This window comes from Melospiza melodia, chromosome 11, assembly GCF_035770615.1.
Source record: "Melospiza melodia melodia isolate bMelMel2 chromosome 11, bMelMel2.pri, whole genome shotgun sequence".
Taxonomy (NCBI): domain Eukaryota; kingdom Metazoa; phylum Chordata; class Aves; order Passeriformes; family Passerellidae; genus Melospiza; species Melospiza melodia.
The window spans coordinates 20,414,544-20,434,395 of NC_086204.1; the positions used below are offsets into that span (position 1 = coordinate 20,414,544).

The 19,852-nt window shown below is 39.8% G+C and overlaps 1 protein-coding gene across 1 annotated transcript in view; it reads right to left on the minus strand.

Moving 5' to 3' along the window:
- Window positions 1-19,852, minus strand: part of ST6GALNAC3 (ST6 N-acetylgalactosaminide alpha-2,6-sialyltransferase 3) — a 214,270-nt gene that overhangs the window by 47,058 nt on the left and 147,360 nt on the right. The gene's annotated exons all lie outside the window — the stretch shown is intronic.

Sequence of the window (19,852 nt, forward strand, 5' to 3'; positions counted from 1 at the left end):
TGCCATTTAAAAAATCACCTCTTTTACCTCTGTAAATGTAAACTTTCAAGGTGGTGGTAAACTCTGGCACCCAGGGCGAGTAAGCCCTGCACAGATGAGGAAAGACAGCAAATTATGAGACCTGAACCAGGAAACATTCACATTTTACAAAGGGTTTTGGATTTAAAATAAGCCAAATCTATATCCTAACTGAAAAATATTTACCCTTGGACTATTTGTTAGGAGGTAAGCTTAAGTCATGGATCTAGTTTGAATTTTTTTGTGCTTCCTGATACCTGTATTTCTTCTCTTGCCCATGAGTGCAACAAACAGGGAATAAAAGCTGCCTTATACTTATAGCACAAGGCACAGCATGGGGAGAGAGGATATTCACACAACTTAATTGAGACACTTTTCCCCAGGTTTTCTACAGCCACTGAAGAGAGTCAGCTTCACAAGGCAACTCAGAGCCCCTAAGCAACCCTCAGTGTCCGATCCCTTCTCTCAGTTATGACCCTGAAAGAGCTCCAACAGCAGTGAAAGAGGCTTTCTCTTCAACGAATACAGAGAAAGCAAGAAAGCCAAGGTGTCCTCATGAAAGTTACTTAGTATTTTGAAAGTCCTCAGTTCTGTTTATGCTTATTCCACAAGACTGTGGCTGACACAAAAAGCAGGTGCCCCAGCTGGGTCCCCTTTCAGCAGCTCCAGGGCTGGAGGTTAATGCTGGAGCCTGCAAAGCACACAGCTGTGCCATGAGAGCACGAGAGGCAGAACAGGCAGCATGTGATGCTTCACATCACAACACACCAAATTCTCTCTCTAACAGCAGATCTTCACAGAAAACACAAAAACAAAACCAAAAGAAAGGCAGCACTACCAGTCTGTAACTGCTACGTTTGGAAACTGGAATACGAAGAGAGGTGCTGAAATAAATGCTGTGCCTTGTATTGAGAGGCAGTTTGCCCAACAGAAGTGCTACCCTGTACCTATTTTAAAGTGTTCTATGATTTTAAAGCATCATAAAGGTCAAAGTTTAATAACAGTGGTGTATAATTCCCTCTACCTTTAGCTCTGCTTCCAGTGTTATTAACTTATCCGCAGTCTGCACATAATATGCAGCGCAGCAGTTCAAGCAATGCTCTGCCAAGCTGACAGGATCAGCCTCTCAAGGGATGTTAAGGTAATTCACCCTCCAACTTCACTGAATCCTCTTTGGACCAAAACCTGCGAGCTGAACAAAAGTTGCCACAATGTGTCATCTGCTACAGCATACAAGAGATGTGAGATGTGGCAAACATTTGTAATTGAAAACACACAGCTGAGTGCAAGAGGAAGCCGGATTTCAGAAAAGGAATGGGATGGTTCCACATGTATAAATAGCAATTTTATCTAGTGTTATGCAGCTCATAAGAATAAAACACTTGCTTTTGCTTGCACAGGAAAGCAGATTCAGGCACTAAATTGATTAGGGTGGCCACTTTACTTTTATTACTCTAAGAGCAAAACACAGCCCCAGTCAACATCTCACTGTGGAGGAATCCACATTCTCACAGCCACAATACAATCAGTTCCCCAAAGTCAATTAAAATAACAATTTATACAATTAACTTAGTCTTTTTTCCCTAGCTCTGGTTGCTCTCAACTGCATCCATAAGGAGACTGATCCAAAACACAGCAAGCTAACAAATGACTATTGGTGGCTTCAATGGTTTTAGATCAGCAACAGTTTAAATGAACTTGGACAGATCGTTTCTCTAAGAATTGATCACAAATATTTGGTAATAAAAAGACCAAAATTTAAAAGCCATTATGCAACAAAAGTGATTTTTTACAGAGGACAGAGAAACTTCTGTCTGGCCCACACTTTTGTCTCGGTGAGCAGTAACACATTTTTGCACATTCAAAATCAAAACTCTTCTTCCACAAAAACTCTTATATGAAATATAAGAAATTTATAATGAAATAGCAAAATTTACTTTCTGCAAATGTTTATACCAGATGTGATTGCTTGACTGTTTGCAGAGTTAATGTGAGAGTGTGAAATGAATTAATTTTAAAATTAAAATAAATATTCATAGGCATTTTTAGTTCACGTTATTCATCCAGCTTTGTTTAACACAGAAGCCAAGGAACAAATGTGCTGAACAAAGGGAGACACAAACACAAAACCAGTTTCCTTTCTTTTGCCCCAATCTTTCTACTTTCTGGGCATGTTTCTCCCCAGTTCTGGCTAGAACATCCATATTGAAAAAGAAAGAAAATGTCCTCATTTTGCTCATCCCAGAACACAAATGTGGAAAAAAACATGGCATTTCTTAGCTGTAGAAAATTGCACCAGGGATAACCCCCCTTCCTGTGCTTGAGTCTATCTTCAGAATTAGTATTAATGCCATGACACCACACAACAGGCATATGGAAGTGTTATTTGTTTCTCATTTACCAAACAGATAAGAATATGGAAATAGTTTCAGTCCATTTGTTTGATGAGCTTCCTAAGCCAGTAATAAACAAATCAATACAATTAGTTTTGGCTCATCATCATTAGAAACCTTCACTACTGGGATACAATTTAATTATACCTCTTGTTCCACAGCAAAGAAAAGCCTTTGAAAATGGACTCCTTTGCCAAGGATCGAACCAGGAGGGAGGAGCAAGAGGATACATCAGTGATGGAGGAGTTATTATCTAAGCAGGGTGTTCAACATATAAAGCATATTGTGCAATACAATTTCCCTGATTGCAAGTCTAAAATATTCCTGCCATTAAGTGCTTATGAGCAACCCAATGTGAAATCCAGCTGTAAAATGACTGTGTATATGACATGCTTCATGTGAATGTTGCAATTAATATGGCATGCATCAATCACTCTTGGACTTGATTACAAATGCACTAATCCTAATTGATTAATTAAGCTGCAAAGTTACATACAGTAATGTAGGTTAAAAAAAATCCTCACCATATGTGTGCTAATGTGCCAAAATACATTTTCATTGTGGAGATTTAACGCTGATGCTTCGCTCTCAGCTGTGCATCAAGGGTCTAACAAGTAGGGCTGCATTAAACACAGACATTCCCCAAACTGGAGACTCTTCAGTAGGAATGCAGTGAGCTATAACAGCAGTAAGGAAATAAACATTCACAGTCAAATTCATTCAGAGTCTGGAATACTTTTAGGAGGAAAGGAGGAAAGGGCTGGAATCTAAACCTGACTTTCCTGATGAATCAAGCATCACAATTCCACTGTGGCAATAGCAGCTGCAGAACAGGCCTCACCTTGGAAGGGGTAACAGGAAATCTCAAGTTTTTGGTGCACAGAGTGGCAGCTCTCCAGCAGCACTATTCAAAGCCTCGAGGCTTTCACTGGGATTTGCACACCATCTCTTTGTGCCACAGTTGCAGCCACCCTTTCCTAACCAGGTCTGACAGGCTTGAAAGGGAAGATTACCCCAGAGAGGAGGCAGCTGGGGCAGGGCAGTGCCAACCTGTGTGGGGAGAGGGCCCCAGATAAGCTGTAGCTGGAGATGAAAGAACTACACAAGAAAAAAAGCCTCCAGTGACCTCCCCATTGTGCCACCTTAGCAAAGGCCAGGTTTACCAGGCTTTTATTTGCCATGGTTTCCATCCTCCAGGGAAAATACCTTTGCAAAATCTAAGGTGACTTGATGCATAAATAATGCAATTGGGATCACTCAAAACCCACTACATTCATTGCACATCCAGTGCAAAGCTCACTATTGTATTTATAACAATACATCTTGGGATGACACATTTTAGATTGACTCGTAGGAACTTTTTACACAATCAATAATTGCTATCTCCAAATTAATTGCCTGGATATTTAAAAGTGTATTTCTGCTAGTACCCAGCATCAGGCACTGGCAATCAATGCACTCTGCTGTATAATTATTATTCTAATTTTCATCTTATTTTTGAGTGACACAAAAAGGAAAAAATACCATGTTTTTAAAATACAGGAGCTGCTGCATGTATACTTTGAAAAACTGGGGTATATTTTACATTTCTATATGAAGACTTAGGATGCTGACTTCAGGCAACCTTTTTGAGGTATCTTGCTGTAAACAGACACATAAAAATCGCAGCAGGTTGCCTTAGCTGAAATTCAAGTTAAGTGTCATAATGACAATGGGAGATGTTGAAATGTAGTCTTTCAAAGTATATGAGGTTGATTTTCAGTTTCAGCTGGTCTCCAGTGCTATCAGAAAGGACCAAATCATCCTGGAAGGCAGGTATGAAAGGAAAATTATTCCAAGGTTTCCTGGTAATGCCAGAGTAACACCACCAATGCAATATCTCTGCAGTACAGAACCAGAGAGAGCATTTGAAAATTTCCAGAAAATAGTAGGATTTTTTAAAGCCCCTTATGCAGGCTTCTATGTTTTGCTTGGCAAAGTCTGTGAAAAATAACATGGTCTATTTCATGTTTGTTTATTGCTATCTTTGTCTTCAGGATGCCATGCAGTAATGTATTTTTCACTGCATGCATGTATGCGTTTACCCTTCCGTAGGTTTAACACTTTACCTTCTCTTTCATCAGGCCCCTGGACCATAATCCAAAAGTAATGGTCCAGTATCACTGAAAGTGTCATCTGAGTATACAGCTGTTAAACAGAGGCGAGCTGATAAAAGGAAACAGTGAAATGAATGGATGGCTGAGTGCTGGAACAAATTTATCAGCCTCTTCTATAATGCATTATCACTGTTACTGGTGTGGCAGAGTGGAGAGGGCACCATGTGGAGGAGCTACTTAAAGCCCATTTTTCTCTGAGGAAGTTTGCACTGTTCAGATTGAAGTGCTCCCCTTTGCTGAATTGTCTTTGTAACACCTTGCTCAGCCTTACAGGGCACGACAGTGGCTGCAAGCCAATAAAGCAAATCCTACAAGAGGCTGCAGTTCAAACGGGAGGGACGTCAGCTTGGGGGAAGAAATGCACATTTATTTGCATAGTCATGCCTGAAGAGCTCGGGGAGCTGAACCTTTGGCACAGTTCAAGGATCTCTCAACAAGACTGTGCCTGCCTCACTCATTGCCTCTGCTGAGAGTCCAGGGGAAAAGCCAGAGTAACCTTAACTCAAATGACTCTACAGGGAAAAAAAGGAAAGTTAATCAAATCTGGGCTGTTGTGTTAAAAATGCAGCAAAACAATTTTCCAGGTTGTCTTATCCTCTACAGTACTTTACATAAATACAGGAAAACTTCATCCCAACAATTTTTTTGTTTTAATGAAAAGGCCCTGGGGCTGTGAGATTTCACAATTTTATTGTACATTTTACCTTATCTGCCATTCTTTGACCCCACCTTTTGGAATCCACTGACTCAATGGCATGTGCCACTTTTGCTGCAACCAAAAAAAATTTCCTAGCCCATCATGATTTCAAAAAGCAGTTGGAAAACAAACTCAAGAAGCTCAGGAAAAGAATAAAATTTAACAGAATTCTGGTTTAATCCTTTTTAAATCTCATCACCTCAACTCCACCCTTGAACACCCATGAATGATGGCACCAAGACCATGGGTGACACCTCGTGTTCCTGGCCCAGAATCCACACAGGGACTCAGAGGAGAAGCTCCCAGCACGTGTCAGTGCAGATGTGATGAGGAGCACAGGCACCATCTGCAAACAGAGACTGCCTTACAGCACCGGGGCTTTTCCCAGACTGCACCAGACACACAAAGGTCAAAAGGCAAGAAACCAAAACACTTTGGGACCTAAAGGCGAGGCAGCTGACTAAAGCTGTAACCTCTCATGCCAGTGAAGAAATGCCAGGCTTGTTACCACCTGTCTAGAAACCCCTTCTGAAAAGAAAACACAACTGCCTTTATTTCAGAGGGCATCCATTCAAAGGACTGCACTCATTTTGTGCTTTTAACTCAGCATCTGATTATAAACATGGAAAAAAAACTTGATTCTGTCATCAAGTGAGCCATTTTGTTGGTTTATTGTTTCCTTTAAAACAGATGATAGCTGGAAACAGAGCAAAACCAGCCTAAAAGCCCTAAATGCACAGAAGTTTACTTACATTTTTCTATGGTGCATCACTGTCTGACAGCTCTCCACTGGTGAGTCATTCAGATCCATGGTTACAAAGTCCATTAGGATCTTGCAGTGAATTCTATTATCTGATTGTTCTAACATTTCTGAGAGGATAAAGTGGCAGGGCCACATTCTCTGTTTCTACAGTGCAGTTATAATAACAGACCCAGAACTCCAGCAAGCACTTTGCAATATTCAAGTGCTGTAACACACCGTGAAATCTAACAGTAATATCTTTGAGACCCCTCAAAATGGTTCTGCTTTTCAAGGTTTAGGTAATCTGATCTGGGAAATTCATGCCAATGGGAATTATACACATTCATCTGCAGCTTCTTGTTCAAAGGACAAGTCTTGTAATTTCAGAAAATATTCCTCCATTTTAATTGAACCCAGGATGTTGAAAGCATAAAAATGCACTGTAAAATTCAGTGCATTTCCAGTATCATTATTTCCTTCGAAACTGAGTGGTTTGAGTGGTTGATTGTTATGGAAATGAATGAAAAATGTCAAGAGATTGTGAATTTCAAGTGTTCTGTTCCTGGTATCAGATCAGACTGTATTGAAGCATGTAATTAATGGTGTATCTGCCCAATCTACTCAATTACACTGTTTTTAGAAACTAGAATAAATATTTCTGGTATGTATATACCCAGATGGTTAACTTGCATTAGCTGTATGACCTATAACTTTGAATATCTTTGTATGCAGTTAGATACTGAATCAAACTGTTCCATCACCATAGTTTCTTGAATTTAATACAATATTAATTCAGCAAGTCACTTTAAAAAAAGCATTTGAGATGAGATAAAACAAACAGTAAGAGTTTCACCTAATCTAAAAAGTCCAGTAACAAGGGAAATGTGGTTTTATAATCTTGCCTCAGAAGAGTCTTTCACATAATCACTCAAAATTTTAATTTCTCTGTGCAGAATGAAATTCCAAATGGTTTTTGACAGTCATAACTCTTATGCAAACCTATTTCATTTTAGTAGCTGAACATCAATTCATGCCATAATGAAAAGCAAATCTTCAAAGTTGTCTCTCTCTCCTCCCTAGCATTTAATACAAATCAATGACACAACGTGACCACTATCACAACATCTCTCTGTGCTGATCATTTTCTTAGTTAGCTTCACAGATTTAATCAACAATACTAAAATACTAAAATCACTTTGCTACCTTTTTTCAATTTATCAAGACTGAGTCTCCCTCTGACTTTCAGTCAGCATGGAAGTTAGATATTACTGGCTGAATGTGGATTGATTTGAGGGCAGTAGTTATATGCAAAATAGCATATATTGCATTTAAATTAAGTGATCTAAGATGAGCAGTAGAATTTTTGAGTACATGTATCACAGATGGTGTGGTATATTTCAATAGGTCTCCTGTTAAAAACTCTAAATTTCATTCAAGCCCAGTAAAACATTTTGCATATATAAACTGACCCCTAATTGTGTGCTGACACTTGTAATAGTGCAGCAATCCCGTGGATCTGTCTATTTTGTTTGGAAAGTGCTCTTTACTGTATCATTCACTCTCCTTCTCTCTTGAGGTATATAAAGGTTTAACTGGAGCTCCAGGATACACTGCTCATGGTCAGGAATTCATCAGCAGCCAGGGAGCTTCTCTGCACCCCTTCATTCTCTGGGCTTGTGAAAAGAGCTGTTAATTCAGAGAGCAGCACTCTCACCTCTGTCCCAGGGCTGCTGGAGTGAGCATCCTGACTTCTCCCTCACTTGCACTGTTCTAAGTCTGCAATAACTCCAGTGACATCATCAGTAAAACTGGTCTTTGTGAAGCCCTTTATCTTTCTCAGAGTAAGTGTTCTTTTTTACTGTAAAGTAAGTGCTTTTTCTGTATCGAAGCTATTAAAAATGTCAGAGTGCATTTTGCAAGGAACTTTATGACCAAGTTCCAGTTTGAATAATTACAAGAACCAGCTAAAAATATGTCTTCAACTAAAAGGGAAAACATTTTCATGCAAATGTTTTCCTTCCATGCTACATTTTCCCCACTGTGTCAAACACATGTTTGGTCTTTTCTTTCTTTCTTAGAAGTCTATATGCTCTTTAGCAAACATTGCATTTCATCCTGGAGGTGACTGCATTACACAGTGGATAAAAGAGACTCTTTTATAAATAGTAAAGTTAATTATTTCTTATTTCTTCATTTCTACCAAGATTAGCTGTTATAAATAAATACATTTACAGTCATCAAATACTACTGTCTAATTTCCCACAAGATTCATTCTCTACGATTCTTTTTCATAAAATCAGACTCAGCTTTTTTATAAAAAGAAGTCACATGATTTTTAATTCCACTAGGATTATGTCTTTGGGTCAAAGCATAATTGCCTACAATAAATAGAAGCATAAAAGAGTGACTTGGAAATGCAGAGACAATATGCTGGACCTCTTTAAAAGACAGCTGGTGCCCCAATTCACTGATAGCAATGCTGGAGGATATTTGTTTTCCCCTGCTATGTGAAAATTCAATTTCCTTTGAACTAGAGTGAAATCGTATTTTTATCGATTAAAGGGAACAAAAAAACCAGACAGGTACCAAATTTTGTGGATATCACACAGAGCATCTCTGGCCTTGCATATGGCATATTACTGCTTTAACTAAAACACTGTTGGTCTTAATTTCTTTAGACAGCAGCCAGATCTAGGGAGCCACATGAGTATCTATGGGAAGACCAGTAGAGAAACAATTCCAAATCTTTATATTTAGTTGGCCTCAGGCTCTAACTACTATTCAGTAGAGCAGCTTGGCAGGAAAGGTATATAATGTTTTGTAAGGTAAGAAAGGGTCTCCATTCCCCACCCTGGCACCAGATGGAACTAATGAACTACAATTAATGTAACATTTGCTTCATTCACAGATGAACTAACAGACTGAAAACTACAGGGGATGTATGCTCAGTGTTGCTCTGAAAAGGAGGTGCAAAGAGAGCTTTTAAATACCAATAGTTGTGTTCTAAGTAACCTCTGCACCCCCCTCACCAGCAATAAATTCTCCTGAGTTGCTGTAGCCACCTGCTAGTCCCTAAACCACCACCAAGAATCTCTTCTAAATGTCATCTGCCTTTGCAGTGGCTCCCAGACACACATCTGGCACGGACTGTAGGTGCTCTGCACAATTGACTTCCTGATCCCTCAAGGTTATTCACATGAGGGGAGTAAATGCCTTTTCAATCAGCCACAGAGCAGCTGTGAGCAGCTGGAGCAATGAAGAACAGCCTGCCAGAGCTGGATCCTCTCCATGCAGGTATCCTCCCACTGTGGCAGCAGCTGATGCTCTGCAAGGCTGGGAAGGTGATGGAGATCCAGGTACCCCCAGTGTGGGGCAGCTGCACCCCAGCCCTGGAGAGGGCACGTGGGGCCCAAGGCAGCAGCATCCCAAGGATTTCCTGCCTTTGCTGAGGCCCCAGCCTGCCAGTTGGGAGCACTCTTGTTAACAGCAGCAGGAAACATTTGGAACAGTAACATCCAGAACTAAAAACTGCTCACGACCAATGGGAAAGGTAATTTACTCCTGGACAGCAGATGCCAAAAGAGGTTAGTCACAGACATGGGTCTGCACAGGCACTGTAAATACAGCCCAGCACCAGCTTAAGTATTTTATTCCTTTGCAAAAAGAGTTTCTCTTCTATCATATCCTCCAGTGGGCTCACTGCTCTGCCCTTTATCCCTCATCTCATGGGGAAGCAGGGTGTTCAGCAGTGAAACAACAGCCCATGGGCACATCTGACCCAGCTGCAGCTCTGAGTTCCCAGAGGGTAAGATCACAATGCCAGCAGAGAGTGCCACACAGAAAGTAAGCTCTCTCCTGTCCTCACCAATGCTGCCAAATTACCAACCTACTGGTGTGCTAAAGGCTTACAGTGTGTGTTTCTAAACAAACACCTCTCCGTGCAGACACCCGTAACAAAGAAAAGGCATTCCCACAAATAATTAGCTTTTCCCCCTTCTCTTAAAAAAGAAAATGAAAATTCAGTGAAAAACAGTCTGTGTCCAAACAATGTTCTAAGAACTTAGAAGACCAAGTGTATAGTGCCAATGGGAGGAATGAAATCCTTAAGAAAAGGCAGCCAACTAGAACTGCCAACCACACACACACCGAAGTCCACAATTCTGTTGTCTTGACTGTTCCATCTTGGCTTAGTCATACAGAACAAGAACAAAGCAATTTCAGCCTTTTCTAAACTCAATTTTTGCACTGGAAGGATTCCAGGTAACTTTGGACAGTAATCTCACTGCAGTGAGAAATGTCAAGACTTTTCTATAACCAAGTGAACTCTAATGCAATTGGATGGTTGTAGGACTTCTGTATAACAATTAAAAGCTTCCCAATATTGTTCACTCTAACTGGATCTATGGAAAAATACTTCACAGCTATTCCAACACTTGCTATCTGGTAAAACTTCTTTTCTTGGTACCTCTCTCACTCATTTTTCCCTGTCACCTTTTACCTCTGACCCAGGGTGGAATTAAATTGCAGACCTAGTTTTATGTTGCTAGATACAAGAAATTCTTAAGAACCAGGATGGCAACCAGACTGAAAAGAGGATTACAAAGCATTTGAGATTTCTGCTGTGGTAAGAACAAATCACCTTTACCAAAACCTTCAACTAAGTACAACAGCAAATACCTCTTAGATGATACAACAGGTAACAAGACATTTAACCTCTATTTACCTCACCTTCCTTTGCTAACCAAGAACTAAATGTCTAGGTGACTCATCTAGACCATCTTTAGTCAACTGAGAAGGGGTGGAAAATTTGCTTACCCATCTTTAGATGACTCTTTTAGAAAAATGATTTTAGAGATGCTTACTGAAAACAGCCTGAAGGGAGGTGAGTAAGCTCTCTAAACAAAATGTGTATCCTCCACACTTCCAAAGTGATCCATTGAAAGTCAACCTGAGATTTTTCTTCTCAGACTTATGTCACTTTAATAAACTACTCCAGATTTTAAATTTAATGTGTTAAGAATTCAAAATCATTTAGTTAGCTATGTTTAATGCAAGCCTTTGGTTTTCATCAGCTCTTACCTGCAGTAGCTACTGCCTTTTACATTAGCATTCTGTGTCAGGCAGCTGCACCCTATGACATCAAGGGTCTAAAAGTTTTATGAGTGTATTCTGTAGCATTAAAATCAAAGAACCCAAATCAATGCTACAGATCACAGAATGCTTCATTGGGAGTTTCTCACCATTAAAAAAACATGTCCTATGATCTATGTTGTAAATACACACTCAATCAATTTTTTAAACATATATTACTCTAAGTGTGCAGTGATGGTAATGGGAATGGCAAGGATGTCATGAGATATTCCTGTCCAAATGCCTCCCCTGAGTGGAAGATGTTTTATTGAACTGATATGTGAAACTATCAAAACAGTCATTACAAATACAGATACACACAGTTTGTTAGTTACAGCCAGACTTTTGTAGAATTGATGACTAAATTTATCACCACTAAAAATGTTAAAAACTCATTCTGGAAAGCCAGTACTCCTATAATCCATAATGGTTCAGATCATATGATAAGATACAACTTATCTCCATATGATCTTCCACACAGTGGCTTAAAAATACATTTTCCATTGATAGATAAGGTAATGGTTCAGCAGAATTCTAACTTTCTCCTGAAAATTTATTCAAACAATAATGAAGATCAGGCTGTTCTATTAACCTTCATATTACATGTGAGTAGAGGTGAATTTTTTAGAATCAGATGAGAAAGCAGAAAAGAAAACCCAGCCCATAAGCCAGTCTGAATGAAAACACACCATACCATTTTGAATTCTCCTCTTCTGTTGCCAGGCACAGACATGTAAGAAATGAAAGCATGTGTGAAATATAGGGTAAGGGAAAGGCTGCTGATCCAACTGTTTAGCATTCAAAGGGCATGAAACAAAGAACTGAAAGGGTCTAAAGTTTCTGCATGCACCTGCAGCTCACTTGGTACTGTGCAGTGCTAGGCTGATACAACTTCTTGAACTAACATTTTAGGGTAATGTGGAGTTCAACTGTAAGTGGAAAGAGCTCCTCTAGGAATTAGAAGAATCAATTACTGCAGATTAGGAACAGCGGATATAACTTTTGTGTGAATGTTTAATTTGAAACCAATAGGTTTGGGCCTCAGTAGAAAAGCACGCACTTTGTAACTCTGACTTTACACAGTTTTTTCTCAGAAAATGTTTCACTGAGATTCACATTGCCTTCCTGTCCACTCCTTTCTTTTAGTTACTACTGCTACCATGTTATAATGCTAAGACACCTGCAACACCAGCAATCCTGCAGAACTTCATAATCCTGTTCAGGAAAAACAGCACAAGAAATTTAAATAAATGTTACCAGAAAATCTCTGCTTCTTCAACTAATGTAAACATCCTACAGTAGTGTTTCCAGTTCTCCTTTCAGAAGAAAAAGGGAATCAGCTGGAAAAAAAAATCAAGATGCCTAAATTTGCAGGGAATTGTTTAATTTTCAGATGTAATGCAGGATATTTGGTCAAGGAAGTGCTTTGGAAAATATTTTTCTTTGTATTTGTGCCACGTCCATTGATAATAAATAGCAGTTACTGATGATCAAGAAATGTCAACAGGAATAAAACATTGGCAAAACTTAGCTGCCAGCTCTCAAATTTCCTAGGATAAATTGAAACATCTTTCTGGCTAAGAGGAGTTCCAGATGCAGCATCCCAGGTATCAATCCTGTCTGTGAACAAAAGCGCAACACAACGTCTGACCCCCTGACTTTGGTGGGGGATGTGCATGTTGAAAAACAGATTAGAGATCTGCTGCTCAGGCCAGGCTGGGATTTACAGGGATTTGGCGGCAGTGAGAAGAGGGGAATAAGGTGGTAATGGCTGGCTGAGAAAGCTGTAACACCGCTCAATTCTCAATGCAGGTGAAGAGAAATCTGCAGCACACAGCAAGTGTGGCTTTTCTGCCTTTTTTAAAACAAAAAGTTTGCATCAGTTTCTATTAATGCCATCTGAACATCACCACCGAGCTTACAGTTCACCAGGTTGAGTAAGAAGAATTGCAACCTGTTGAGGGTTATTTACATGGGGATTTATACAGCTAATTTCTTTCCTCTCATGCTATAATATCACTCATAGCAGCTCAGAAATGTCTAATGAAAAGAGAAGTGGTGTATCTGATTCGAGTCAGGCTGTTCTAAGAAAATTAATCGGAGTCGTCATTACCTCAAACACTTCCATTCAGAGTGGGTTTTATGATGAGCTCTAGAAAATTAAATGCTGTTTCAAATAGGTACCTCTATATATTAAATCAAATAAATGAATGATAAAGTGCTGGCACTTTTTGGCTGTAATCCTGTTATTGCTTAGAGCCATTTCTAATGCAAATGAAGAATGATGTAGCAGAGCTATTTAGCAATTTTCTTTGATGGGCAATGTTAACTGCTGGGAAGTGGCAAGAAAGCAACTGCTTGAATACGGAGTGCTCCAACATATCCTGTAATATTCCTTCCCAAATCTAATGACCACCCCTCCCTCCTGCAATGTGCTACCTTTAAACAAGGCTCTGCTGAGCAATACAAGCCTATCTTTGCACAGAGGCCAAGACACAACAGCCTGGTCTAGTCATAAAAAATTTTAGTAAACTAGAAATTTTAGAATTTCCCATTAATTCTTTTAAGAAATCCCAGTTCTTTCTTTCTGCCTATAAAAATGCACTTGTTCATCACTTGGTCACAGGGCTCCCTCCTAGTTAGGCATGACCTTGCACAGGTAGGAATAAACACCTGTGCCTTCTGAATGTCAGGGTAGTGCAGCAGAGACAACTGGGAACCCAGACTGAAGGGTACTTTCATAGCTCTGCCACAGACTTGCAGAATGATACCTCTGTGCAACTTGACAAATTACTCCCTGTATGAGTTTTACAATCAGGAAAATGGGAAAATTAAAGCTGATTTAGCGTCCTGCAGTGCTTTAAGGTCTGTGGATGATATGCTCTATGAAATGCTAAATAATATTAATGAAACCCAACACTGACTTCAATCTTGGGAAGAAAGATGGGCTTGGGAACTGTCCCTCTATTTAATAAAACATTACATGGGGCCAGTAGGAGGTTGTCATCAAGTTAGAGCATACATACCAAATGTGGTAGATTATATGGCTACTGTAAATTCAAGCAGAGAAGACTTCTTCAGAGACTGCAGACTATCTGGACCATGTGAAATGGTGCATAAACATCAGCTTTAAAATGGAATAGCATGTTCTTTCTTCAAGATATATATGGGGGAACAATAAGCCACATCTAACCTCAATTTCTTGGGCTTCATTGATGTCTGTGTCATAAATATGAGATGTGGCACTGACTGGAAATCCCAAGCTAGTGGGATGCAACATTGCTGGCTGCAGCCCAGATTCCAGGTTCAGACCCAGAAACCCAACATCAGGAGTGAGGGGCCACAGAGAGGTGGCAAAAAAGAAAGACCAGACCCCCCATCTTAGTGACCCCAGCAAGCTGAACAGCCACCCTGACTGTGCTGTCACACTGCAGGTGTGCTCCTTTGGAGAAGAGTGTCCCTGGAGCACCCAGAGACACCCAAATGTACCTTCCCCAGTCCCTCAGCACACACTGCTACATGTCTGGGGGAAAGTATTTATACTGCAGTGTCTTCAGGAAATATGAGACATTCTGAAATGAAAACATCAATAAAACCATTTCCATAAGGACAACAGGTCTGGAAAACTGGGCAGACCTTGCTGAAGAAAATGGCCAGGAAAAAAAACAACTCAGAAAGATGTTTTCCAGTCAGGCTGACCAGGCTTGAGGGATGCCAACCAGCATTTTTGCAGCACTACATTTTTGCTCAGACTTTTCCTTCTAAAGAATGACTTAGGAAATGGAGAAGCAGAGCTTGCTGAGATCCATATGTTGCAGTGAGAAGAGCTGTAACTCTGAGCATTTTCCACAAGACTGGGCAGGGCAATCTGTCCTCAAAGGGCATATTTACAGGAAATCATCAAAGATAAATTTGTGGTTTCCATGTTCCTGATTGGAGCAGATGATTGCTATTGCAGGTCCCCAGGTTTCCTGCTGTTTTCAATACTTTGCACCTTAAACTGTCTTACAACTGACTTTGGTCCTTTTTTTTATTTATTTATTAAAAAACACTTCCATCCATTTAACTAGGTGATGCTTTCACGGCCCTTTGAAGTTGTACAGCACTGCAAATTTAGAAACTGTTCTTAATAACCACTTGGACAAATGGATGCAGAAAATTGCATATTGATGGAAGGAGTTTATGTTCTTTGCAGTCAAATATTTCCTCACTCGTTTCATGCAAAATTGCTTGGCCAAACAGATTTTCCCAAGGCTCTCTCAATAATGAATGTAACTTTCTTTTGTTTCTGGCTCTTCTCCGAACCCATCAGGAAAGGGTAAAGCCTAATGACATAGGTCTGTTGCCTCCTGTAACCCTCTGGGACTGTTTTCTCTAATGTGATTGTTTCAAAATCAGCAGTTTTCTGCCAGGAAATAAATAAGCCACTTTCCTTCCAAGTAACACTGAAAAAAATCTAAATGCCACTGAGCCTGCTCACTCATGCAACATTAATTTTTAAAAGAATCAATTTTGTAATCTTTCAATTATGGTTTATTATAATGATAATAATCACTGTGAAATCAAGGGTTTTTTTCCACTGCTAGTGCTGGTGGCTGTCATCAAACCACTTTCAGCAATGCTGAAAACACCTGGACTAATAAACCAGGCATAATTTATTTATACTTTAGTTTTACTTATTTAGAAATGTATTAAGCATCAATTCCCTTAGCAGTTGGTGATGTTACAAAAACTAAAAGCAAATAAATTATAACTATCGACCTAAAAGTCACTGCCAGGCTGGCTATCTTGTACATTTATAATAGAAAAGTGCTTACAAAAAGCAAAGAACATGCACTCTGCTCACTGCCAGCACATGAATAGAGACTCTGTGTGAACACTCCTGCACTGGGAGCCCACAGAAAGGCTGCCCAGCCCCAGATCCCTTTGCTTTTCACTTGGAGATCACCTTGCACTGGTGCTTGGCACACTTGAGAGCAGCTGTGAAAGCTCCTATATTCACGTATATAAAAATTGCTTTATAACAGCTCAAGCCTTAATCAATGCTCACATACACAGAGCTACATACCTGTGTGACAGGGAACATGCACTGTTCATACAGCAGGTCAGCATTTAACAGCAGGAGCACAATGGGTTTATATTATGTTCACATTTTACAATAAAAAGTGTACAGAAAAATCACTTGTTTCTGATCAAAATCTGAGCTCCCTGCTGTTTTAATTCCTGTAACCAACAATCATCAATAAATAATCATGCACAGCTTCTACGCCCCACTGTGATATTTTGGTCTTGTTTTACGAACTGGATGTACTGAGTTGAGATCTGCAGTTCCAGACCTGCAGACTTTCAGGTGCTCTGCACCAGGATTCAAGTGAATGAGGAAGCACAAGGGCAAGGGCAAGGGCACAGAGGGAAAAGCTGCTCTTCATCAGATACCTTGCAGGTCTGTGAGCTGTTTTAAAAGAGATTGTGTTGAAAATGGGAGGTGTGTTCAAAGCAATATGTTTTACAATAAAAGGACAAAAGGCTGAAAGAAGAAAGCTATACGGATGACATAGTTACAAACAATGAGGCAGAAATAAAAGAGGAAAAAATGTCCAAAATATCTGTAAAAATTTCAGAAAAGGAAAAAATATTTCAAGAAAAGAAAGGAACGTGTAATAGAGAAACAAGTATCCCATTGGGAAGAGTGCAACCAGCAGGTTGAGGGAAGTGATCTTCCCTCTCTTCTTAGGCCTGGTGAGGCACGTCAGGAGTACTGTCTCCAGTTCTGGGCTCCTCAGGGTAAGAAAGACAAGGAGCTGCTGGAGAAGGTCCAATAGAGGCCACACGGGGGTCTGGAGCATCTCTCTTGAGAGGAGAGACGGTGGGAGCTGGGCCTGTTTCGTCTGGACAAGAGCACACTGAGAGGGGATCTCATTAATAATATAAATACCTCAAAGGTGGGCAACTCTTTTTCAGTGGAGCCCAGCAACAGGACAGAGGAAGGAGCGATGGCCATAAACCAAGGCAAAAGAAGTTTCATGTTAACACAGGAATGAGTTCTTTACACTGGAACAGCTGCCCAGAGAAGTCGTGAAGCCTCCATCACTGCCGACATTGCAAACGCATCTGGGCATGTTTCTGTACAACCTGCTCTGGTGCCCCTGCCTTGGCAAGGGGGTGGGACAGGGTGATCTCCAGATCAGCCCCCCAATGTTAACAATCCTGTAATTTCTGACCAGAAAGAGAAAGTGTAAGAGAAGTATGGAGGAGAGAGTTTGTGAGCAAAACACAGCAACAACATTACAGTTCATTATTTGAGTTAGCTAATCCAAATGGAAGGGTCTGAGATAGGTGTAAGAGAAGGCCTAAAAGTTGAAATGCTTCAGGAATTATTTGGAACCAGGCCTCAAGACCCACAGACAAGATGCACCTTAGTGCCTTAGCTGACCTAGCATTCCAACAGAGCCTCAGACAGTAACCCTAAAACACTCTGAACACCTTAAAACCATGCACGCTGTGGCTCATAAACTCAACCCACCACTGAGCTCACTGGAACATAAATTAATTAAATGTCATGCAATTATACCAAAGAGATTTTCTATTGATGTAATTTTGTATAATACCTAGTAAAAGCAATAAAATTATACTTTGCAACTGCTTAATTAATATCTCTTAATTCTGTTCTGGAGTGAAATGGATTAGATTATATAACTCCCACCTCCATGACTTTGGCATTTAAAGGTAGCATTAAAAAAAAAAAAAAAAGAAAAGTTTAAAAAATATGCAAAATATTGAAAAGTGGAGCACAATCTTGCTGCATCTTTAAAAATCAGTGTAATATGATCTGTATATAAAAACACTAAAATGTCTTAATTCTAATTAGTTCCCTTGCCATTAATGTAACTTGAAAGCTCTATCTATGCATTCCTGAACTAAACATTCTTCACTCAGAGCTTAGTATCCTAACATACAAAATGAGAGATTTCTCTATCCATGCCAAATCCCAGTTTTGCTATTTGTTCTTGCACGTTCCACCCCTGGATACAATAGAAAAGAAACTTGCTCACCTGCCTGACAATACGTTGATTCAGTGTTGTAGACAATAGTGAACAGAAATCGCCACAGATAGTAGGTAATTACCTGTTTGACATTTCTCATTCACCCAAAGAAACACAGTATTCTACTGGCTGACTTGGTGTCAAGCTTCCTTCATTTTTCTAACACTTCAAACCTGAAGAAATTAAATTAATTTTCAAATTTTAGTTCAGCACAGTCACGTTGCAAATTTGACTCCCTTCGATAATTTAGTTTCAAAAATGTTCTTTGTGAAGACTATGTGCACCATTTGATTAAAAAGACCATGCAACTATTGGTCTTAAAACAGTAACTTGAAGCACACAGAGAGTGGACACAGGTTTAGTACAGAGGCATGCCAATCTACAATTCTGTGCAAAATGTTCTCTTTATGGGAAGAGCAAAAGTAATGTAAAATGTAATTAGATAGAATCTTCCCCGTTTTCATTAGCTATTAACTTTATGCAAAGATAAACTAAAGCATAACGAGTCCTTTCATTATCACATAATTGTTATTTTAATGGTTGCATTACGAGCAATAGAATGCTATACATCCACCTCTCATATTAGTGGGCAATTATTTTGAAACTTCATATTATAATCCACCCACAAAGACCAATCTATTAATGCCACCATTTCAGTGTAATGATGACCATGGTTTTGAAATCAGCATGATAGCCTCAAGGAAAAATGTAAAGTAGTAATGAAGAAAATGTTTATATTACTTGCCAGTCTTAGGCCTGGAATGCAGACCAAAGTTTAAGGAAAAAATGTGGAGTTTCTCTTGCTTGTGCTACCCTGAAACTGGTCAAATTTATATGACACCAATGGTGATTATGTCAAAAACAAAGGAAAACTACCGAGTGATCCAAAATTAGGAGCTTGGAAGGGAAACTGGCAAAAGCCTTCCCTCAATGTATCATTTTCTGGTACCATCCCAAACCATATCCAGAAATAGTGCCTGAAATCCTGTTTCCACTGATAAATACTGAAGTGGCTGTAGCTACTCCTCCATTCACTGCCTTCCTTCTAACCAAGCAAAGCAGTGTAGCTTGGTAGGAAATGACTGGACAGATCTAAGCACCACATAAAGCTTGAGGATACCCTGGGGATGCCCTCTGTAAAGTTAAATTTTGAGTCCTCCATGAGCAGGACTCAAAATACCTCTAGCAGTGTGCAGGCTCTGGGATGTCACTGCAGCTGAGAGTCCCTGGCACATTCTGAACAGTGAAGCTGAAACCCAACTCTCCTGAACACTGCGCATTCTTGGAAGGGGAGGTAAAGGCAATTTCAGACCACGAAATTAGCCCCAAGGAGTTAAGGACCACTGCTTGCTTCTACTGCCAAACACAAAACATATTTCAACAGTGTCATCACTTATAGAAAATCAGAGCAGCACAAACAGAGCAAGCGAAAATCCACAACCACTGAGCTCTGGCAAAGACACAATTCCCCCTTGATAAAAGAAAAAGATACACATGACCAGCACTAGCCACATTTCCTAAAGGGCTAGAAAGGTGTGTAAAGAATGCTGAAATGCATGGGCAGGGAATATTGATAATACATGAAATACTTTAAAAAAATGAAACAAAAAAATCTTCTTTTGGAGGAATACTGCTTTGCACATACTCTTTAGATTATTTTCTTTTCCTAATAT